The 19,404-nt window shown below is 29.0% G+C and overlaps 1 protein-coding gene across 5 annotated transcripts in view; it reads left to right on the top strand.

Moving 5' to 3' along the window:
* The first annotated feature begins 4,599 nt into the window (after positions 1–4,599).
* sano (CABIT domain-containing protein serrano) overlaps positions 4,600–19,404 on the top strand; it is a 135,937-nt gene continuing 121,132 nt past the window's right edge. Inside the window, exons 1-3 of one of the 5 annotated variants that reach the window (XM_088269830.1) lie at positions 4,724–4,754; positions 7,893–7,921; positions 10,989–11,195. The gene's annotated coding sequence lies outside the window, so the exon portion shown is untranslated. Of the gene's footprint in view, positions 4,874–7,892; positions 7,922–10,988; positions 11,196–19,404 lie in introns of all 5 variants that reach the window. The other 4 variants (XM_088269826.1, XM_088269825.1, XM_088269827.1 and 1 more) reach the window with 4 other exon arrangements.

The following is a 19,404-nucleotide window of genomic DNA, read 5'->3' as shown; positions in this document are numbered from 1 at the left end:
ATATATATATTTATATATATATATTTATATATATATATATATATATATATATATATATATATATATATATATATATATATATATATATATATATATATAGTATTATTATCGGAATATACTAGATTGGACGGGCATTAAAACAGTCGAGGAGTTGTTTAGAGCTGCCCTAGACATGGATGCATATCATTTAAGAGTATCTGACACAAAACATGAAAAAAAAAAGAAAATTAAAGAATTCTCTCGACAAATGAAAATGAAATAAATTGCAGTAGACGCATAATTGAGTGCTAGTGTTTTGAATCGACAGAAAAAGGGTGGGGATGATAATTCTACAAGATTTACTGGGGAAATCGACTAAAGACCGGAGTTTATGTAAGAATATTGATAGAATTATGCAAATTTATCGCAGGAAATCAGTTCTACATACGAAGAAAGCGATAATTCCACAAAAGCCATTAACTAGAACGTTTATATGTTAATGAACGATGTAGTTGTATTAACGGTGGACCAAACATATAACTTGCAATATCAGTGGTAGGCTTTCAACATATCGCTCACTCCTTTCAAAAACGTCATAAATGAAAAAACGTCAATTTTCAGTTGTGCTGCAATATTTTCGGAATGGTCAGAAAATGTACTATATCCCAGAAAAAGAGGCATATTTTTAACTTAATATTTACCCGCTATAGGGCAGAAAGTGTTGTTTTTGCATTTTGAAGAAAAGGTATTGTTTAATTATTTTTTTAAAAAAACTAAATATTTTTCAAATGGAGAAAAAAACCTTCAGGTTTTACTTAAAAAGATATGTTGCACAGTAAAAATTTCAGTAAGTGGCTTGATATTTATTTTTAATACATTGTATTATATTTTCAAACTTCTCCTGAAAAATCAAGTATTTTGATTTATGACGTTCTTGAAAGGAGTGAGCGATATTAGGTAGCTTTGTGGTGCAATTCTCAAATTATGCCATTAAATTTATAAGAGTAATAAAAGCAAGTATCATGATAGGAAAATTTCTTTTGTCCGCCTCCGTAGTGTAATGGTTAGCACGCTCGGCTACCGTTCTGGAGGTCCCGGGTTCGATTCCCAAGGGGGGTAAAATAAATATAAGTGATTTATTCACTGTAATATTTATTCAATACTACCATGGACTGGTACCTGAAGCGAAGGACTGATCACCTTTCCTTCATGTGTAAACGATCAAGATAACACTGCGTTTATATGACACAGTGCCCTATGCATCATTCGGGGTGCGGATAAGGGTTTTATTATTATTTTATTTATCAGGATAGGAAAATTTCTACTAATTTGTTGATCACTGATTTGACCAATATTTAGTAATATTAAGGGCATATTCCAAAAGACAAAATTCATTCAGAAGAGGTAACGTGTCTTTCAACGCCAATTTTTTTTTTTAATGAATGTGTATAGGATATTTTTTTCTTTTAAGAATATATATAGAAAAAAATATTTTATTTTTTTTTTAATTATTTACCTTTTGATAACTCTTTTCTTTTTAAAATCATGTAATTATTTCGATGAAAAACTTAATTTTTCAATAAAACACGGTAATTAAAAAAAAACAATTATGTAAATGTTGCCTATATTAAACTTAAAAATGAGGTGTGAGCAGACATGTGACCTCTCCAGTGGTCTCCATTGCTAGAATGAATGCTGGGCCTTAATGAATGACTTTTTACGATCAAGTTTGTTTTAATACGATCAATTTTTATAATTAATTTTTACGATCAGTTTGGTTAATCTAATGTAGTGTCCTATGCACCATTAAGATAAAGAATTACAAGAATCACCCCTTAAGACTTCAAACATTAAATTTATTTGCGCAAAAGACATTTCCTTTGCAGAGTGAATTAATGTGAAAATCCACGATTGTAAAATTTTATAGTTGGATTTGATGCTGATGTGATCAAACCACCTAGTTAAAAATTACATTACAAACATTATACATTATGTAATTTCCATTTTATAATTAAAATGTAACTTTGTTTTAAAATCACTGTAAATATTTTAATATAACTTAATTATAATGTCTACCGGTTTCGAAGCTAACCGCTTCTTTATGAAGACTAGTCCTGAAAAAGAAGCGGTTAGCTTCGAAACCGGTAGACATTATAATTAAGTTATAATAAAATATTTAAAGTGATTTTAAAACTAAGTTACATTTTAATTATATTATACATTATATTTTAGGATAATATGCATGTCTAGACATGTCTCTCACTCCTTTCAACAACGTTATAAATCAAAAATCGTAAATTTTCAGTTGTGCATGTTTTCGGAATGGCCAGAAAATGTACTATATCCCAGAAAAAGCGGCATATATTTTAACTTAATATTTACCCGCTACATGGCAAAAATTGTTGTTTTTGCATTTAGAAGAAAAGGTATTGTTTAATTATTTAAAAAAAAATACTATATAAATATTTTTAAAATGGAGAAAAAACATTCAGGTTTTACCTAAAAAGATCTGTTGCACAGTAAATAAGTTCAATAAGTGGCTTGATATTTATTTTTAATACATTTTATTATATTTTTAAACTTCAATGGTCAAGTGATCACTTTATACACGTGTAACATTCACCATTCTATCCATTATTATAACCACACTTCTTTTTTTTTTGGAACTCCTAACATATATTGATCAATCTCATGACATGATGAATTTACTACAGATCGTAAGCCCTGTAAAAGCCCAGACTTCCATGATGTGATGTCAAGAATTTAAAAAATCTCCTGAGAAGAGAAAACCCAGATTTGTGAATAAGTATTTTAATTTCTAATTTCACTAGAGACATCTATTAGTGAGGTGATTTTTTTTTAGTTGACGTATATATTTTTGTCACTTATGAGATATTGCAGAATCAACAACGACAATTAAGTACAGTGCAGCTAGCCTAGTGTAATATTATGATCACAGTAGGTACCCAACTACCCACAGAAATAGGAATAAAAGAAGAAGAAAAAAAGAAAAAAAAGCAAAGCAAAGACGTGCATTTTACGATCCTGGTACTAGCGACTCGTTGTATGGCGTGCCAACTCTCTCGCACTCACGTCATTTGTATATGGACGTCTTTTTCGCTCTCGGACAGTCTACGTATTGCTGTTCTTGTCTGTGGCGCGCGGTGTGTATAGCGCTGTCTCTCTCTGTCGCACATTAGTTCACATTCTGTTACCTTTCACTCTGTTTCTTTCTAACGCTTAGTTTGAACTCTCGTGTTCTCTTTTTCACCCGGTGTCGGAGATAATTCAGGTCGACGCAATAGCCACTTTGAAAGAAAGCCTTTTTAAAAATGTTTTTAATTTATTTTAATAATTTCGACAACAGTGTTAAAATATATAAATTATTGCCTAAATCATTGACTGAAAAATCAGTGTGAGATTTTAAAATTAAAATAGAGTTCAACAAATTAAACGGCAAATCTTAAAATACATTTTTATTTCTATTGATTCTGATTGGAATCACAAGAATTGAATATAAATTGTTCATAATTAAAATGTAACTTTGTTTTAAAATAACTGTAAATGTTTTGTGATTTAAAAACAAAATAACTTTTTAATTATAAAATAGAAAGTCACAATGATAGTGCTTCAAACATAAATTTTAAATTTCTCTAATATAGAAACTAATTTTTAATTAGTCTTGTTATTTTTTCTTTAGTTCAAAAAACAAAATGACTTCATAATTGACTTTATCTACACAAAACTGACTTCTAACTTTTACTGAAAACATATCTAGTTAGAACACTTAAAATAGAGACTCTTGAAGATACAAAAAATTTCCACCAACGACTTTAATGATATTAAGACTACATGTTTGCAAAGTTGATAGAATTATAAATTTACCTCATACTCTTATGGTATATAAATGTTATTATAAAAACGCAATAATTAAAACACTTCCTCAAAAGGTCATTTATGTAAATACGATTAGTTTTCAGAACATCTGTGATTCTCGAAACTAGTCGTGATAGTATCAATAAACTCAAAAAAGTGATGCAATTCATTCAAATTATTTAATTCAAAATTAAATTTAAAAATTTTTAATGACTTTTTTTAAAAATTTTAATCATAATTTTTTTCCACAAACCTAAAGCCAAAGAAATCAATAAATTATATACGTTTAACCTCGGCTCGTAACGCATGTCTGTATTGAAAACTATAGTGCATGTTGGTCTTCGGGTCGACCAAAAATCGCATGTGTTAGACATTTTGTGTAGTTTTGAGTGTGTAAATGGTGCTATGGTGGTGAAGGGTAGTATTGTTTGCATGCTGTGTTAGTGATTGTCCTGACGAAGAGACGGGTACGTCTCGAAACCGGTAGACGCAAAAATCTCGGTGAGTGGTTATATACTAATTTTATTAACATTTTTGTAAAAAAATACATCAATAAATTAAAGTTATTTTTTAACAGCTATATCAAACTAGAATAATATTATATACCTGCATCATATTCTAATATTTGATTCTTGTCTTTCGTAATATGAGCTTTAGAAAAAAGCGCTGGCAGACGCGTCTCTCCGCAAAACTGGGTGAAAACCGCTTCTACAGCTTTGAAAAAACCACGTAACGAATACATCCACACTGCGTTTTATTCTGAAGGTCGCACTCGACGCGAACGGACGCGGTGTACGCCATTCCAGCCGCCCTCAGACCAGTCATAGCTTGCTGAAGTTGTTCACCCGAATGATGTGTTGTACAGTGCAGTGCAGTGAACAATTGTGATATTCAGTGCAGTATGTTACCCTGGTAGCCGAATCGGCTTTTGACACGGAATTTTCAACACCAAAACCAACTTTAACCAACTTTTTTCACGTCAACGTAACATTTCAAGTAACGGAAAAGTTTTTTCAGCGTAAACCCAGTTTTAAAACATTCACAAACATAATATTCAATTTATTTAATACACTACCTTTCAGAAAACAAATACATTTCTTTATTATTGTTTTATAGTGACACTTTTCTATTATTTTTGTAAATATAACATGTTTTGTGTTTATATTAACAGAAAAAAACATTATTTTTTTTAAACTTTTTCCCTGGTTTTTTGACACGGAATTTCAACACCAAAACCAACTTTAACCATTTTTTTCACGTTAACATAACATTAAACTAACGGAAAAGTTTTTTCAGCACAAACTTTATTATTTAAACACAGTTTTGAAACACTCGCTAACATTATATTCAACTTACACAAATAGATTTCTTTGGTTTAAATATTAAATATTAAAATCAAACACTTTTAAGAGTCTTCTAGATTGTATTTTATTGTAAAAAATACATAAAAATGTAATTTGCGACAATTTTTTTGCCTTGTTATGGCATTTTTAAACTAATGTAGTTTATAATATTATCATTAATTGATTCGGCAGTCACTTTGTGGTAAAATCTATCCATTTTTCATTTCTGTTTTACTACCACTATTTACTAGTGGTATTCAATAAGCAAAACTTAAAATATAATTAGTTTAAAGTAGTTTGAAAATGCCAAAACAAGGCGTATTATTGAAATTGAAAATATCATAAAAAGGTGAAACAATTATCACCTATTTTATTTTTATGTGTCTATAATGATAAAATACAATTAAGTAGACTCTTAAAATCAGTATTTGATTTTAACATTAAATAAATAAATTTAAATGGAATTCTACAAATTTAAAGCCGAATCTATAAATAAATATATATTTTTTAGTATTTTTATGTTTAATAAATAAATAATAATAAAACCCTTATCCACACCCCAATGGTGCATAGGGCACTGCTTCATATGAACGCAGTGTTATCTTGATCGTTTACACACGAAGGAAAGGTGATCAGCCCTCCGCTTCAGGTACCAGTCCAGGGTAATATTGAATAAATGTTACAGTGAAAAAGTCACTTATATTATTTGACCCCCCTGGGAATCGAACCCGGGACCTCCAGAACGGTAGCCGAGCGTGCTGACCATAAAACTACAGAGGCGGACAAAATTATTAGATTTTTATGTTTACACTTAGGATACAAATACACTTCTTTAGTATTGTTTTAAAATAACGCTTATTCTGTTAATATAAACATATGTTTGTGTTTATATTAACAAAAAAGTGATGTTTGTGATATTAAGTGCGATATGTTACCCTGATAATTTCATTATATGAAAATACACGGAATTTTCCACACCAAACCGACTTTAACCAACTTATTTACATCAACATTACGTTTCAACTAACGGAAAAGTTTAAAAAACAGTTTTAAAACACTCACAAAATTTAAAACTCTTAAGTATTCAATATACATAACTCGACAAATACATTTTTAATAGTGTTTTAAAATAACGCTTTTTGTTGTAAACACATGGGTACACAAAATTTCCATTCTGTCAATGAACTTACGTTGATTTAACGCATACGAATTCCAACAAGATAAAAGCAATTCGTATCTCCACTTTTATACTATTACAACTTTAAAATCTTGTATTTTAAGATGATGATAACAAAAAAACAGTTTTTGGTCAAATTTATACAATGATCAGGTATGCTAAATACTTGCAAAGTATTTGACATACCTTGTCAAAGTAAGGAGTCGAAATAATACACGCTTATGAATGAGAAGATGCACGAATGTGGAAGAGGCGAAGAATGTTTGCAAAGACAGTGTGTCGAGTGGCGTATAAGGGCCAGAATTGAGATTTTTTTACTAATTTTAAAATCATTAAAAATTTAGTACGAGAGTAAAATTTCAAACGTACATTATGCATCTTGTCATTTCCCATTACAAAGCATTTCAATATGTTCAATTGCATTGCTGTTTTACAGATTTTTAACATATTTAAAAAAAAAAAAAAACAGAATCCTGGATTAAAATGACAAACATGAGATACGCCTTTTCATTTAAAATTTTTCGAAAATATCCTTTACATTTTATTTGTTAAAAAATAATATGAAAAATAACTCCTATAATCCAGATTTAATATTTAGCCACACTTAAAATGTTGTATTATTTTTTGACATCTCATCAAAGATGAAGAAGAATATGAAAGTCTGGGCATTTACGGGGCTGACGACCGTCATAGGCTGGTTTAAGTGATCACTTTACACACGTGTAACATTCACCAATTCTACCCATTATTGACAACCACACTACTCAAAATCTTGGAAGTTCTATATATATGAACCAATTAAGAAACCTGGTTCTTGAATCACTAGAACTTCACTAGAGACATCTATTGGTGAGATGTAAAGAAGCTTTTTACTAAGCAGAAACTCTTATATTAGTATGTGAGGTCCGAATCCTGGATTATAATCACATATAAGACTTTCTGCTTCGTAAAAAGCTTCTTTACATCTCACCAATAGATGTCTCTAGTGAAGTTCTAGTGATTCAAGAACAAGGTTTCTAAATTAGTTTCTAAAAAGATTGGTTCATATATATAGAACTTCCAAGATTTTAAGTAGTGTGGTTGTCGATAATGGGTAGACTTGGTGAATGTTACACGTGTTTAAGGTGATCACTTAAACCAGCCTATGACGGTCGTCAGCCCCGTAAATGCCCAGACTTCCATATTCTTTTTTTATATCTTTGATGAGTTGTCAAAAAATAATATGAAAATAACTCCTGTAATTGGAGATAATCAAGATTTTGTGAATAAGTATTTGGACACACTCAAAATGTTGTAAAATGTTGTAAATAAAAATAGTGTTTTTAAAATCTTTCTTATCTATTTAACTAGACTGAGCCACAGAGATGGCTACCGCAAAAAATAGGAAATTAATCGAAGGTAGTTGTGATATATATAATTATTGCATTCCAAGTAATAAATTGATTGAGATATTTAAACTGTACTATAATTATTTCTATGATTTTTTCATGTAAATTTGACAATGATATCTCGTATAGCTTCCTGTTTCAACTAAATAAGATCTGATGTAAGTATGTGAGCCTCATATGTATGTACAATATTTACGTATGTATACATGCATAGATACAGGTTTGATGCAACACTCCAAATATGTAAAAATGTACATACGAGTACATTCAAATACGTAACACATATTTATTCTGATACTCCTAAAATAGTTTAAGATAGATCAATATTATATCAATAAATAGCTCAATATTCTTTACATCTCACCAATAGATGTCTCTAGTGAAGTTTTAGTGATTCATGAACAAGGTTTCTAAATTGGTTCATATATATAGAACATCCAAGAATTTGAGTAGTGTGGTTGTCAATAATGGGTAGAATTGGTGAATGTTACACGTGTGTAAAGTGATCACTCAAACCAGCCTATGACGGTCGTAAGCCCCGTAAATGCCCAGACTTCCATATTCTTCTTCATCTTTGATGAGATGTCAAAAAATAATAATAAATAGCTCTACACGACAAGCATTGCTGTGGCTAAATCTAGTTAAATGGAAAATAAATAAAATAGAAGGCAAACGTTACAAAAAACATGTAATTATTATTTATTGTAACTGCTGACAGTTGGTGGAATTCCATTCTGAATTGTTGGGTAATAAAATAATAATAATAAAACCCTTATCCGCACCCCAATGGTGCAAAGGGCACTGTTTTATATAAACGCAGTGTTATCTTGATCGTTTACACATGAAGGAAAGGTGACCAGCCCCTCGCTTCAGGACCAGTCCAGGGTAATATTGAATAAATATAACAGTGAAAAAATTCACTTTTATTTATTTGACCCCCCTGGGAATCGAACCCGGGACCTCCGGAACGGTAGCCGAGCGTGCTGACCATTACACTACGGAGGCGAACAAAATTAAACAAGGTTTATTTGGTAGAATTCTACATTTATTTATGTATATGTTAATACGTGACGCGTTTCGTCTTCTTAGGACATTATCAGACACTCTAAGATGTAATTATTATTATTATTTTAAAAGTATCTCGATTGATATGAAACATGTATGAAAAAAATGAAAAAAAATGAAAGTTTGAGCAAGTTTGCACCCGTTTTATCAATCTGTTCGTATACATGCAGCCGTATAGTTCACAAATCGCTCACTCCTTTCAACAACGCCATATATAAAAATTCGTCAATTTTCAGTTGTGCATGTTTTCGGAATGCCCAAAAAATTTACTATATCCCAGCAAAAGCGGCATATTTTTAACTTTATATTTACCCGGTACAGGGCAAAAAGTGTTGTTTTTGCATTTTGAAGAAAAGGTATTGTTTAATAATTTTTTACAATAAACTAAATATTTTTTAAACAGAGAAAAAACCTTCAGGTTTTACCTAAAAAGATCTGTTGCACGATAAAAAGTTTAAAATGTGGCTTGGTATTTATTTTTAATACATTTTATTATATTTTTAAACATTAAAAACGATCTCCTGAAAAATCAAGTTTTTTTTTATATATGACATTGTTGAAAGGAGTGAGCGACATACATTCACAAATATATCCTTACTCTATACTTAGAATAATATTTTTTGCATAATATTTCCAAGTCTTTCATTTTTATTTGCGAGGCTTAAAATTCTTCCTATATGTGTACTCAATTGTTACATTCCTAAACGTAAATCTCCATGGATTTTATTCTCGAAGTACTTTGGATTTTGAATATCTCGAGAAGATTTGAAGTACGACGTTATTTGTAAAAATTATAACATCTTCGGATAGGGTGATTAGTTTTGCGCCAGCCTGTATTATAGAAAAAGCCAGCACTTTTATCTCTTATGTTAGTAACATACTATGATCAACCATATGGCATTTTGCAAAGTATCCAAAAAAGACATATTGCAAAGAGCAGATGGCTTGCGTGTGATTTTCACCAATGATGCTTCCTAAGTACATAGAAAGTTATGATAATAAATCATACTTTTTACACTGTTCAATTTCACTTAAATGACTTGACTTCTGCCAGTAGTGCTGTGAATATTGATTGACATCCCAAACAAAGATGTTAAAGAATATGGAAATCAGGTTAATTACAGGGCTTACAACCTGTCAAAGGCGATTTACCGCTCACTCCTTTCAACAACGTCATAAATATAAAAAACTTGATTTTCAGGAGATCGTTTTTAAAGTTTAAAAATATAATAAAATGTATAAAAAAATATCAAGCCACTTATTGAACTTTTCACTGTGCAACAGATCTTTTTAGGTAAAGCCGGAATGTTTTTTCGCCATTTGAAAAATTTTACGTATATTTAAAAAAATAATTAAACAAAACCTTTTCTTCAAAATTCAAAAACAACACTTTCTGCCCTGTAGCGGGTAAATATTAAGTTAAAAATATGCCGCTTTTGCTGGGATATAAAACATTTTCTGGACATTCCGAAAACATGCACAACTGAAAATTGACGATTTTCGATTTATGAGGTTCTTGAAAGGAGTGAGCGATTTATTCCCTAAAGATTATCGATCGCCGGATAAACCGGATGCATAATTAGGTGAAATAGCATTAAAAATATCATCAAAAAATCAATATTTATTACGAATATTCGAATTACGCGAGGGAAGATTCTTAAAATTTAGATTATCGAACGCCGGATAATCCGGATTGATTATAATGAGAATAAGAATTAAAAATGTATATTTTTAAAATGTCATACATAATGTTTAAATAACGTGTGGGAAGATTTGTCAAATCTGGATTATCGTATTCCGGATAATCCGGATTCATAATTAGTAAAAATAGCTTTAAAAATATTATTTAAAAATATAATATTTACGAATAATCGATTAACGTATGAGAAGATTCGTTAAATCTAGATTATCGAACACCGAATTATTCGGATAGATGAGAAATCACATTACTTTTAATACTATACAAATCTGAGCCATAAATTGTATCCGGTAACATTCGTAAAATCTGAATTATCGAACGCCGGATTTACCGGATTGCAATCCGCGCACCAGTAATTTCATATTTACACTTATTTATTTAATATTAAATAACGATCTAGGCAAAGTAATGACGTAATCGGATTATTTCTGTGGTTTTCATTTTGTTGTATCTGTCTACAGCGAACAGTTAATGGCCCGTGACTGACGGACGACGGGTGACTTTTTCCGATCAAAAAAACTACATTAAATGAATGAGATTTGCTAAATTGAACCAGTGAATGAAGTGACGTTTATTTTTTACGACAGTGATAAAAAATTTAGATTTTTCTGCCTCAAGAAATTTTGTTTAGTGTCCAGTATCAACAGTATTGCAGATCAAATATAACGGTAAGTCGACATTTTTATGTATTTAACTTATTTTCAATTTTCAATATTTTTTTTAATTCATTGATGTTATTTTCAATATTACAATTTATTCTTAATATTATTTTTTGACATCTCATCAAAGATGAAGAAGAATATGGAAGTCTGGGCATTTACGGGGCTTACGACCGTCATAGGCTGGTTTAAGTGATCACTTTACACACGTATAACATTCACCAATTCTACCCATTATTGTCAACCACCCTACTCAAATTCTTGGAAGTTCTATATATATGAACCAATTTAGAAACCTTGTTCATGAATCACTAGAACTTCATAGAGACATCTATTGGTGAGATGTAAAGAAGCTTTTTATTAAGCTTAATTAATCTTTACATCTCACCAATAGATGTCTCTAGTGAAGTTCTAGTGATTCATGAACAAGGTTTCTAAATTGGTTCATATATAATAAATTATTCTTAATATTTTAAATATTTTATTGAAATACTGAAAATTCATCACCATTTGGTAATCTAAACATTTTTATGTATCTATGTTATTTTCAATGTCTCAATTTATTCTTAATATTTTAAAGATTTTATTGAAATACTGAAAATTCATCACCATTTGGTAATCTAAACATTTTTATGTATCTATGTTATTTTCAATGTCTCAATTTATTCTTAATATTTTAAAGATTTTATTGAAATACTGAAAATTCATCACCATTTGGTAATCTAAACATTTTTATGGATCTATGTTATTTTCAATGTCTCAATTTATTCTTAATATTTTAAAGATTTTATTGAAATACTGAAAATTCATCACCATTTGGTAATCTAAACATTTTTATGTATCTATGTTTTTTTCAATGTCTCAATTTATTCTTAATATTTTAAAGATTTTATTGAAATACTGAAAATTCATCAACTTTTGGTAATCTAATGTATCTATGTTATTTTTTTCAATGTTTCAACATAATCTTCATATTTTCATTTATGTGTGTTATTTTCAATATTTTAACATATTCTTAATATTTTAAAGATTTTATTGAAATACTAAAAATTCATGAAATCATTTTTTTATAATCTAAATATTTTAATGTACCTATCTATGTTATTTTCATTATCTTTTGATAATCTTAATATTTGCATTGTATTTGTTATTTTTTTATATTTAAATGTAATCTTTATATTTTTATTAATATTTGTTCTTTTCATATTTTTTTGGGAATTTAAATACTTGCATTTATCTTTTTTATTTTTAATATTTCAATATAATCTTAATATTTATATGTATATTATTGTTATAGTCATTTTTTGGTGATCTAAATATGTATGTTAAATTTTTTTATTTTTTTTTGTTTGTTTTTTCGTCATCTTTTGGTAATTTAAATATTTTTATTTATGTATGTTATTTTCAATGTTTATTTTCAATGTTTGTATGTTATTTTCAATAATCTTAATATTTTATTTAAAAAAGTTGATTTCCATATAGAATCCCAGCCCAAAGTTAATGTTATGTGGAATATGCAGGAAACATTTCATTAAAATAATGAAACGCAGAATTTTTCACCATGACTCAGAATGTCAAATAATTGTGCAACATGTTATAATTGTGCCATTCTAGTTTTCATGATGTTGCGAGAATTATTATACATGATTTTGAAATGAGATAATATTTTATGGATAAATTTAAAGATGGGATTTGAAATAGCAAAATTTACTGGTTATGCTTTAAGTGTATAAACTATGTCTACTCATATATAAATCAATACAAAATATGGCTCCAGAGTATCTAAAAGAACTATGCATTCCGGACAAATTGGTTGACTAATCTGATTAAGCTAACTGGTTAAGTATTCTCAATTTTATTCATATTTGTGGTTAGTCATTTTTCTTATTTATTTTTTACAAAAATATTAATAATATTAGTATATGTATAACCACTCACCGAGATTTTTATGTCTACCGGTTTCGAGACGTACCCGTCTCTTTATCAGGACAATAACTACAACAGCATGCAAACAATACAACACGTCACTACCATAGCACTATTCACACATTTGTTTGCATGCTGTTGTAGTGATTGTCCTGACGAAGAGACGGGTACGTCTCGAAACCGGTAGACATGAAAATCTCGGTGAGTGGTTATATATTAATATTATTAACATTTTTGTAAAAAAATTAATAAGTAACTGGTTAAGCTTCAACATTTTGAGTGTGTCCAAATACTTGTTCACAAAATCTGGATTATCTCCAATTACAGGAGTTATTTTCATATTATTTTTTGACATCTCATCAAAGATGAAGAAAAATATGGAAGTCTGGGCATTTACGGTGCTGACGACCGTCATCGGCTGGTTTTTTTTACTCAAAATGTTGTAAATAAATTATCTGGTCAAATTATAAGCTTAAATAATAAAAATGAAAATGGTATTTTCTGGCGTTTCTCATGTGTGTGATTATAATCCAGGATTTGGACCTCACATACTAATATAAGAGTTACTGCTTAATAAAAAGCTTCTTTACATCTCACCAATAGATGTCTCTAGTGAAGTTCTAGTGATTCAAGAACAAGGTTTCTAAATTGGTTCATATATAAAGAACTTCCAAGAATTTGAGTAGTGTGGTTGTTAATAATGGGTAGAATTGGTGAATGTTACACGTGTGTAAAGTGATCACTTAAACCAGCCGATGACGGTCGTCAGCCCCGTAAATGCCCAGACTTCCATATTCTTCTTCATCTTTGATGAGATGTCAAAAAATAATATGGTTAAGCTTCAATCAGCTACAACAACTGCGATGGGCAAAGTGTTCTTACCAGCTCGCAACCAATACACTAAATTTGACTAGCGTCCCTTCACTGTTGCGAGGCCGATGGCGTGAAATGCTCTTCCACAAGTAGTTAGAAACAGTGAGAGTGAGATGATCAATAGATAAAAAAAAATAAAACGCATTTGTTTGCTAAATCATTTCCACTATCTTCTTTTTCTCAAGTCATTCACAGTGAAGCGCCCTTGAGGTAGCGTTTTACAAAGATAACGCTGTAAAAATCAAACAAAATTATTATTATTATCATGTTAAAAACGTACGAATGTCTTTTACAATTATTAAAAAATATTAAAAAAAACGCTTGTATAATACCACTTAATGAGCTTCATTTCATTACACACGACTAGTTTCGAAAACTACAATAAAGTAAAAGTATAATAATAAATAATAAAACCCTTATCCGCACCCCAATGGTGCATAGGGCACTGCGTCATATAAACGCAGTGTCATCTTGATCGGTTACACATGAAGGAAAGGTGATCAGCCCTCCGCTTCAGGTACCAGTCCAGGGTAGTATTGAATAAATATTACAGTGAAAAAATCACTCAAATTTATTTTACCCCCCCTGGGAATCGAACCCGGGACCTCCAGAACGGTAGCCGAGCGTGCTAACCATTACACTACGGAGGCGGAAAAAAAATTAAGAGTTTAACTTTTCACCTGTAGAAGAAAACGTCTATAGTTTTAGAAACAGGTCGTTTATAATGAAATAAAACTCAATGATCAAAGAAAACACTTGTTTTTTACCACTTGAGTAAAAAAGTTGTTTTTTACTCAAGTGGTAAAAAACAAGTGTTTTCTTTAATCATTGTAACATGTCTTACCACAAAGTTGATGCCGAAACAATAAATGAAATAAAACTCATTTAATGGTATAATACAAGTGTTTGCTTTATATAATAGTAAATGCCAAATCAATAAATAATATTTTTTTCCTATATTGACTCTATATGTTTAAAATTTTAAATAACAAAACTCGTAAATAACAAAAACTCATTTAAGCGTACTGAGATTTAAATAAATAACAACTTTCTCTTCAATTCATAGCGCATTTTGCCTTAAACATTATTATTCCAGTCTCTTAAGTGATAATATAAAAATTTGTAGCCATGTCGTGAACGCGCTATTTAAATACGTTATTATAAATGAACAGTTAAAAAATATCCAGCAAACAGTTAGTATGTAAAAAAACTAACTAACCATCACGCCGCTTCTCCGCAGGGGTAGGCAGAGAGAATAGAGCGCCACACCACTCTGTCCTTGCAAACATTCCTCGCTTCTTCCACGTTCATGCATCTCCTCATACATACCCGCCGATTGTTACGACTCCTAACCTGACCACTTTCAAGTATTTGGCATACCTGATCGTGCCATGTTTTTCTCGGTCTTCCTCTGCTTCTTTTCCCGCTAACATTCGCCTCATAAATTTGTTTTACAGTTCTTTCCTCACTCATTCGTTCTACATGTCCAAACCATCTCAACACACCTTTCTTAATTTTATCGATAATGCTTATCTCAGCTTTGCATTCCATCCTTATTTCACTATTCGTACATCTATCATACATCGTTTTGTCGCACATTCTTCTGAGAGATCGCATTTCAACTGCATTCAGTCTACTTTCATCCTACTTTTGCCAACTCCATGTTTCACTTCCATACATTAGAGTTGGAACCAGGACTCCGTTGTGCACTGCCAGTTTAGCTCCGCTGATATAAATGTTATAAAATATAAACAGTTTGTATGTAAATAATGATATATGCATCAGAACAGTCACGAGTGAGATCTTTAAAGAAGAGAACATATAAGTCTTTGCAAGAAATATTCGACTCTTCGACATTCATGAATCTCTTCATATCGCTCACTTCTTTCAACAACGTCATATTTCAAAAATCGTAAATTTTCAGTAGTGCATGTTTTTGGAATGTCCAGAAAATGTTCTATATCCCAGCAAAAGCAGCATATTTAAAACTTGATATTTACCCGCTACAAGGCAGAAAGTTTTCTTTTTACATTTTGAAGAAGAGGTATTGTTTAATAATTTTTTTAAATGTTATAAATATTTTTCTAATGGAGAAAAAACCTTCAGGTTTTACCTAAAAAGATCTGTTTCGCAGTAAAAAGTTCAATAAGTGGCTTGATACTTATTTTCAATACATTTTTTTATATTCTTAAACATTAAAAACGATCTCTCGTTTTTAATGTTTAAGAATATAAAAAAAAAAATTTATATTCTTAAACATTAAAAAAGATTTTTCGATATATGACGTTGTTGAAAGGAGTAAGCGATATCATTATATATGACTAGTTTCGAGAACGATAGATTGTCTCATCAACATGTGATAATACAAACTGTTTGTATTTTTATCATTTGTTGAGAACATCTGAAGTTAAAATTAGTCGTGTTAATCAATAATCTCAAAAAAGTAATCTTACAATGGTGTTTTGTATTCAAATTTAAATTTTGTCTTAATAATGTAAAAATAGTTAATTATACAGTTTTATTATAAAGCAGTTCGAATTTTCACCTGTTGATGACAGCATCTGATGTTCTCTAAACTAGTCGTGTTTATATTAACTAACCAAAAAATTATTCTAAACAGGTGATATTTTTTAATGAAAAAAATCTTAATAAAACAGGATATCATATGATATCAATAGCCATGAAAGGGTTAAATGTAATACTTGAGATTGTATTTATTTATTTAACTTCACGTACAGAAAAGAAATAAGTTCATTTTCGAGTTGTATTTTATTTAAATAAAAACACATAAAAAATTAAATTGTGACAATTGTTTCGCCTAGTTATGGTATTTTAAAACGAATGTAACATAACTAGGCGAAACAATTGTCACGATATTAATTTTTATGTGTTTTTTTTTATTTAAGTAGACTCAAAAAATCTATGTTTGATTTAAAAATTAATGCATTAATTAAAATGGAGTTCTACAAATTAAACGCCAAATCAATAAATAAAACGCAAATTATATAAAACTTTGAATTTGCACCGTTTGAGAACATCTATTGTTCTCAAAACTAGTCATGTTATCATTTATCAACTCAAGGTAGTCTTAATGAAATAAAACAGGAAACGTAAGTGATTTATTTTTAAACGATTTTTTTTGTCTTATTAAAACGTGGTTTTTATAAGAAATCAATAGCAAAGAAAAGTTAAGTGTAATTATTGAAATAATTACACACATTAATATTGCATAAAATAGCATTAAACTTTTGGTATACCTGAGAACATTTTTAATAAAATAATATTCCACTTGTGGTGTACCTGAGAACATTTCTCCAAGCACAGAGTATATGCCGATATGTTTTATGTTAAAATTAAAATTGTTGCCTTAATAAAAACATGATTTAACATAAAATCAATAGCCAAGAAAGGGTTAAATATAATAAGTGAGTTAATTATACACATTAATACTTGTATAAAATAATATTACATTTGTGGTGTAGCTGAGAACATTTTTCCCAGCAGACAGTATATGCCGATATGTTTTATGTTAAAACTAAAATTGTTGCCTTGATAAAAACATGATTTTAGATAAAATCAATAGCCAGGAAAGGGTTAAATGTAATAAGTGAGTTGATTATACACATTTATACTTGTAAAAAATAATATTATACTTGTGGTGTAGCTGAGAACATTTCTCCCAGCAGACAGTATATGCCGATATGTTTTATGTTAAAACTAAAATTGTTGCCTTGATAAAAACATGATTTTACATAAAATCAATAGCCAGGAAAGGGTTAAATGCAATAAGTGAGTTAATTATACACATTAATACTTGTATAAAATAATATTACACTTGTGGTGTAGCTGAGAACATTTCTCCGAGCACACAGTACGCGCCGGCAGGTAAGGAAGTATTAGGTCACCCAAGTTTGCTGAGCAATAAACCTAGAATTATACTAGCTTATTTATCATGGACCACTTATTCCAATCAGGTTTTTATTTTAACGGTGAGAACATTTTTCTACGATTTATTACGCCGTTAAAAGAGAATTATTTGTCGTTCGTTTGTCGAAACATTTCACGAAATAAATCTATAACTTATTCCGGATATTATATTTATTAATTCATTAGATATTCAAAGATGATCGAATTAAAAAACATGATTAATTTGGCGTTGTGCACAAAATTCGTTACTTGATCCGGTTCTTGGTGATATGTTAAGCTAATGAGTACAAAAATTTGGTTGTGTTTTGCGTATTTGAAGCTCCTAATATTTTTAGATTTTCTTGAATGTTTTTCGCAGATACTTTGTGGCACATTTTATAAACTTTTATAAACATAATACAATAAACACATTTTATAAACTTTATACAATAAAACAACTTTCTTTTAACCATTTTTTATTGGTACACTTTTTTCAACCGGTTTTGACAAGAGGGCTTATGTACTAATTCTAAAACATTGAAATACTCATAGTTAGGTTATAATTAATTACCCTTCCCTAACGATACCAAAAACTTCCACACACTCCGTACACCATATGAAAATATACGGCTTCATACTGTTTTTGGACGATTCATTTGTAGCTCACAAGTTGTCATCCTGAGTTGGCGTATTCGCTGCGTAATGCTCAATTAAAGCTGCATTTAGGAAGTAACGATTTCGTGCACAACACATTGAAAAATAAAGATCTATATATATATATATATATATATATATATATATATATATATATATATATATATATATATATATATATAAATATATATATATATATATATATAAATATATTTACATATATATATATATATATATATATATATATATATATATATATATATATATATATATATATATATATATATATATATATATATATATATATATATATATATATATATATATATATATATATATATATATATATATATATATATATATATATATATATATATATATATATATATATATATATATATATATATATATATATATATATATATATATATATATATATATATATATATATATATATATATATATATATATATACATATATATTTATATAAATATATATATATACAATATATATATATATATATATATATATATATATATATATATATATATATATATATATATATATATATATATATATATATATATATGTGTATATACAGATTTGTGTTGTGAGTTTTGATAGCTTCCATCAATTTATGTATAACCCGAGGCGATTTTTATGAAATCGAACACCATGCAATACATTAATTTGTATGAAATATAAATTAAGTACATAAACCGTTATCTTTTTATCATATACTACACTTACTTGATATTACGAGGTATTGACTTTATTTTTATTACTCATTATTATTCATGTTTTGCAACAGCTTCTTATAAATTATATATAATAGAACTTCCAGTTCACAGTTGTAGG

Source organism: Brachycentrus maculatus, unplaced genomic scaffold (genome assembly GCF_059751285.1).
Source record: "Brachycentrus maculatus isolate JH-2025_06_01 unplaced genomic scaffold, ASM5975128v1 h1tg000365l, whole genome shotgun sequence".
Classification (NCBI taxonomy): domain Eukaryota; kingdom Metazoa; phylum Arthropoda; class Insecta; order Trichoptera; family Brachycentridae; genus Brachycentrus; species Brachycentrus maculatus.
This window is presented reverse-complemented; position numbering and strand designations above follow the sequence as displayed.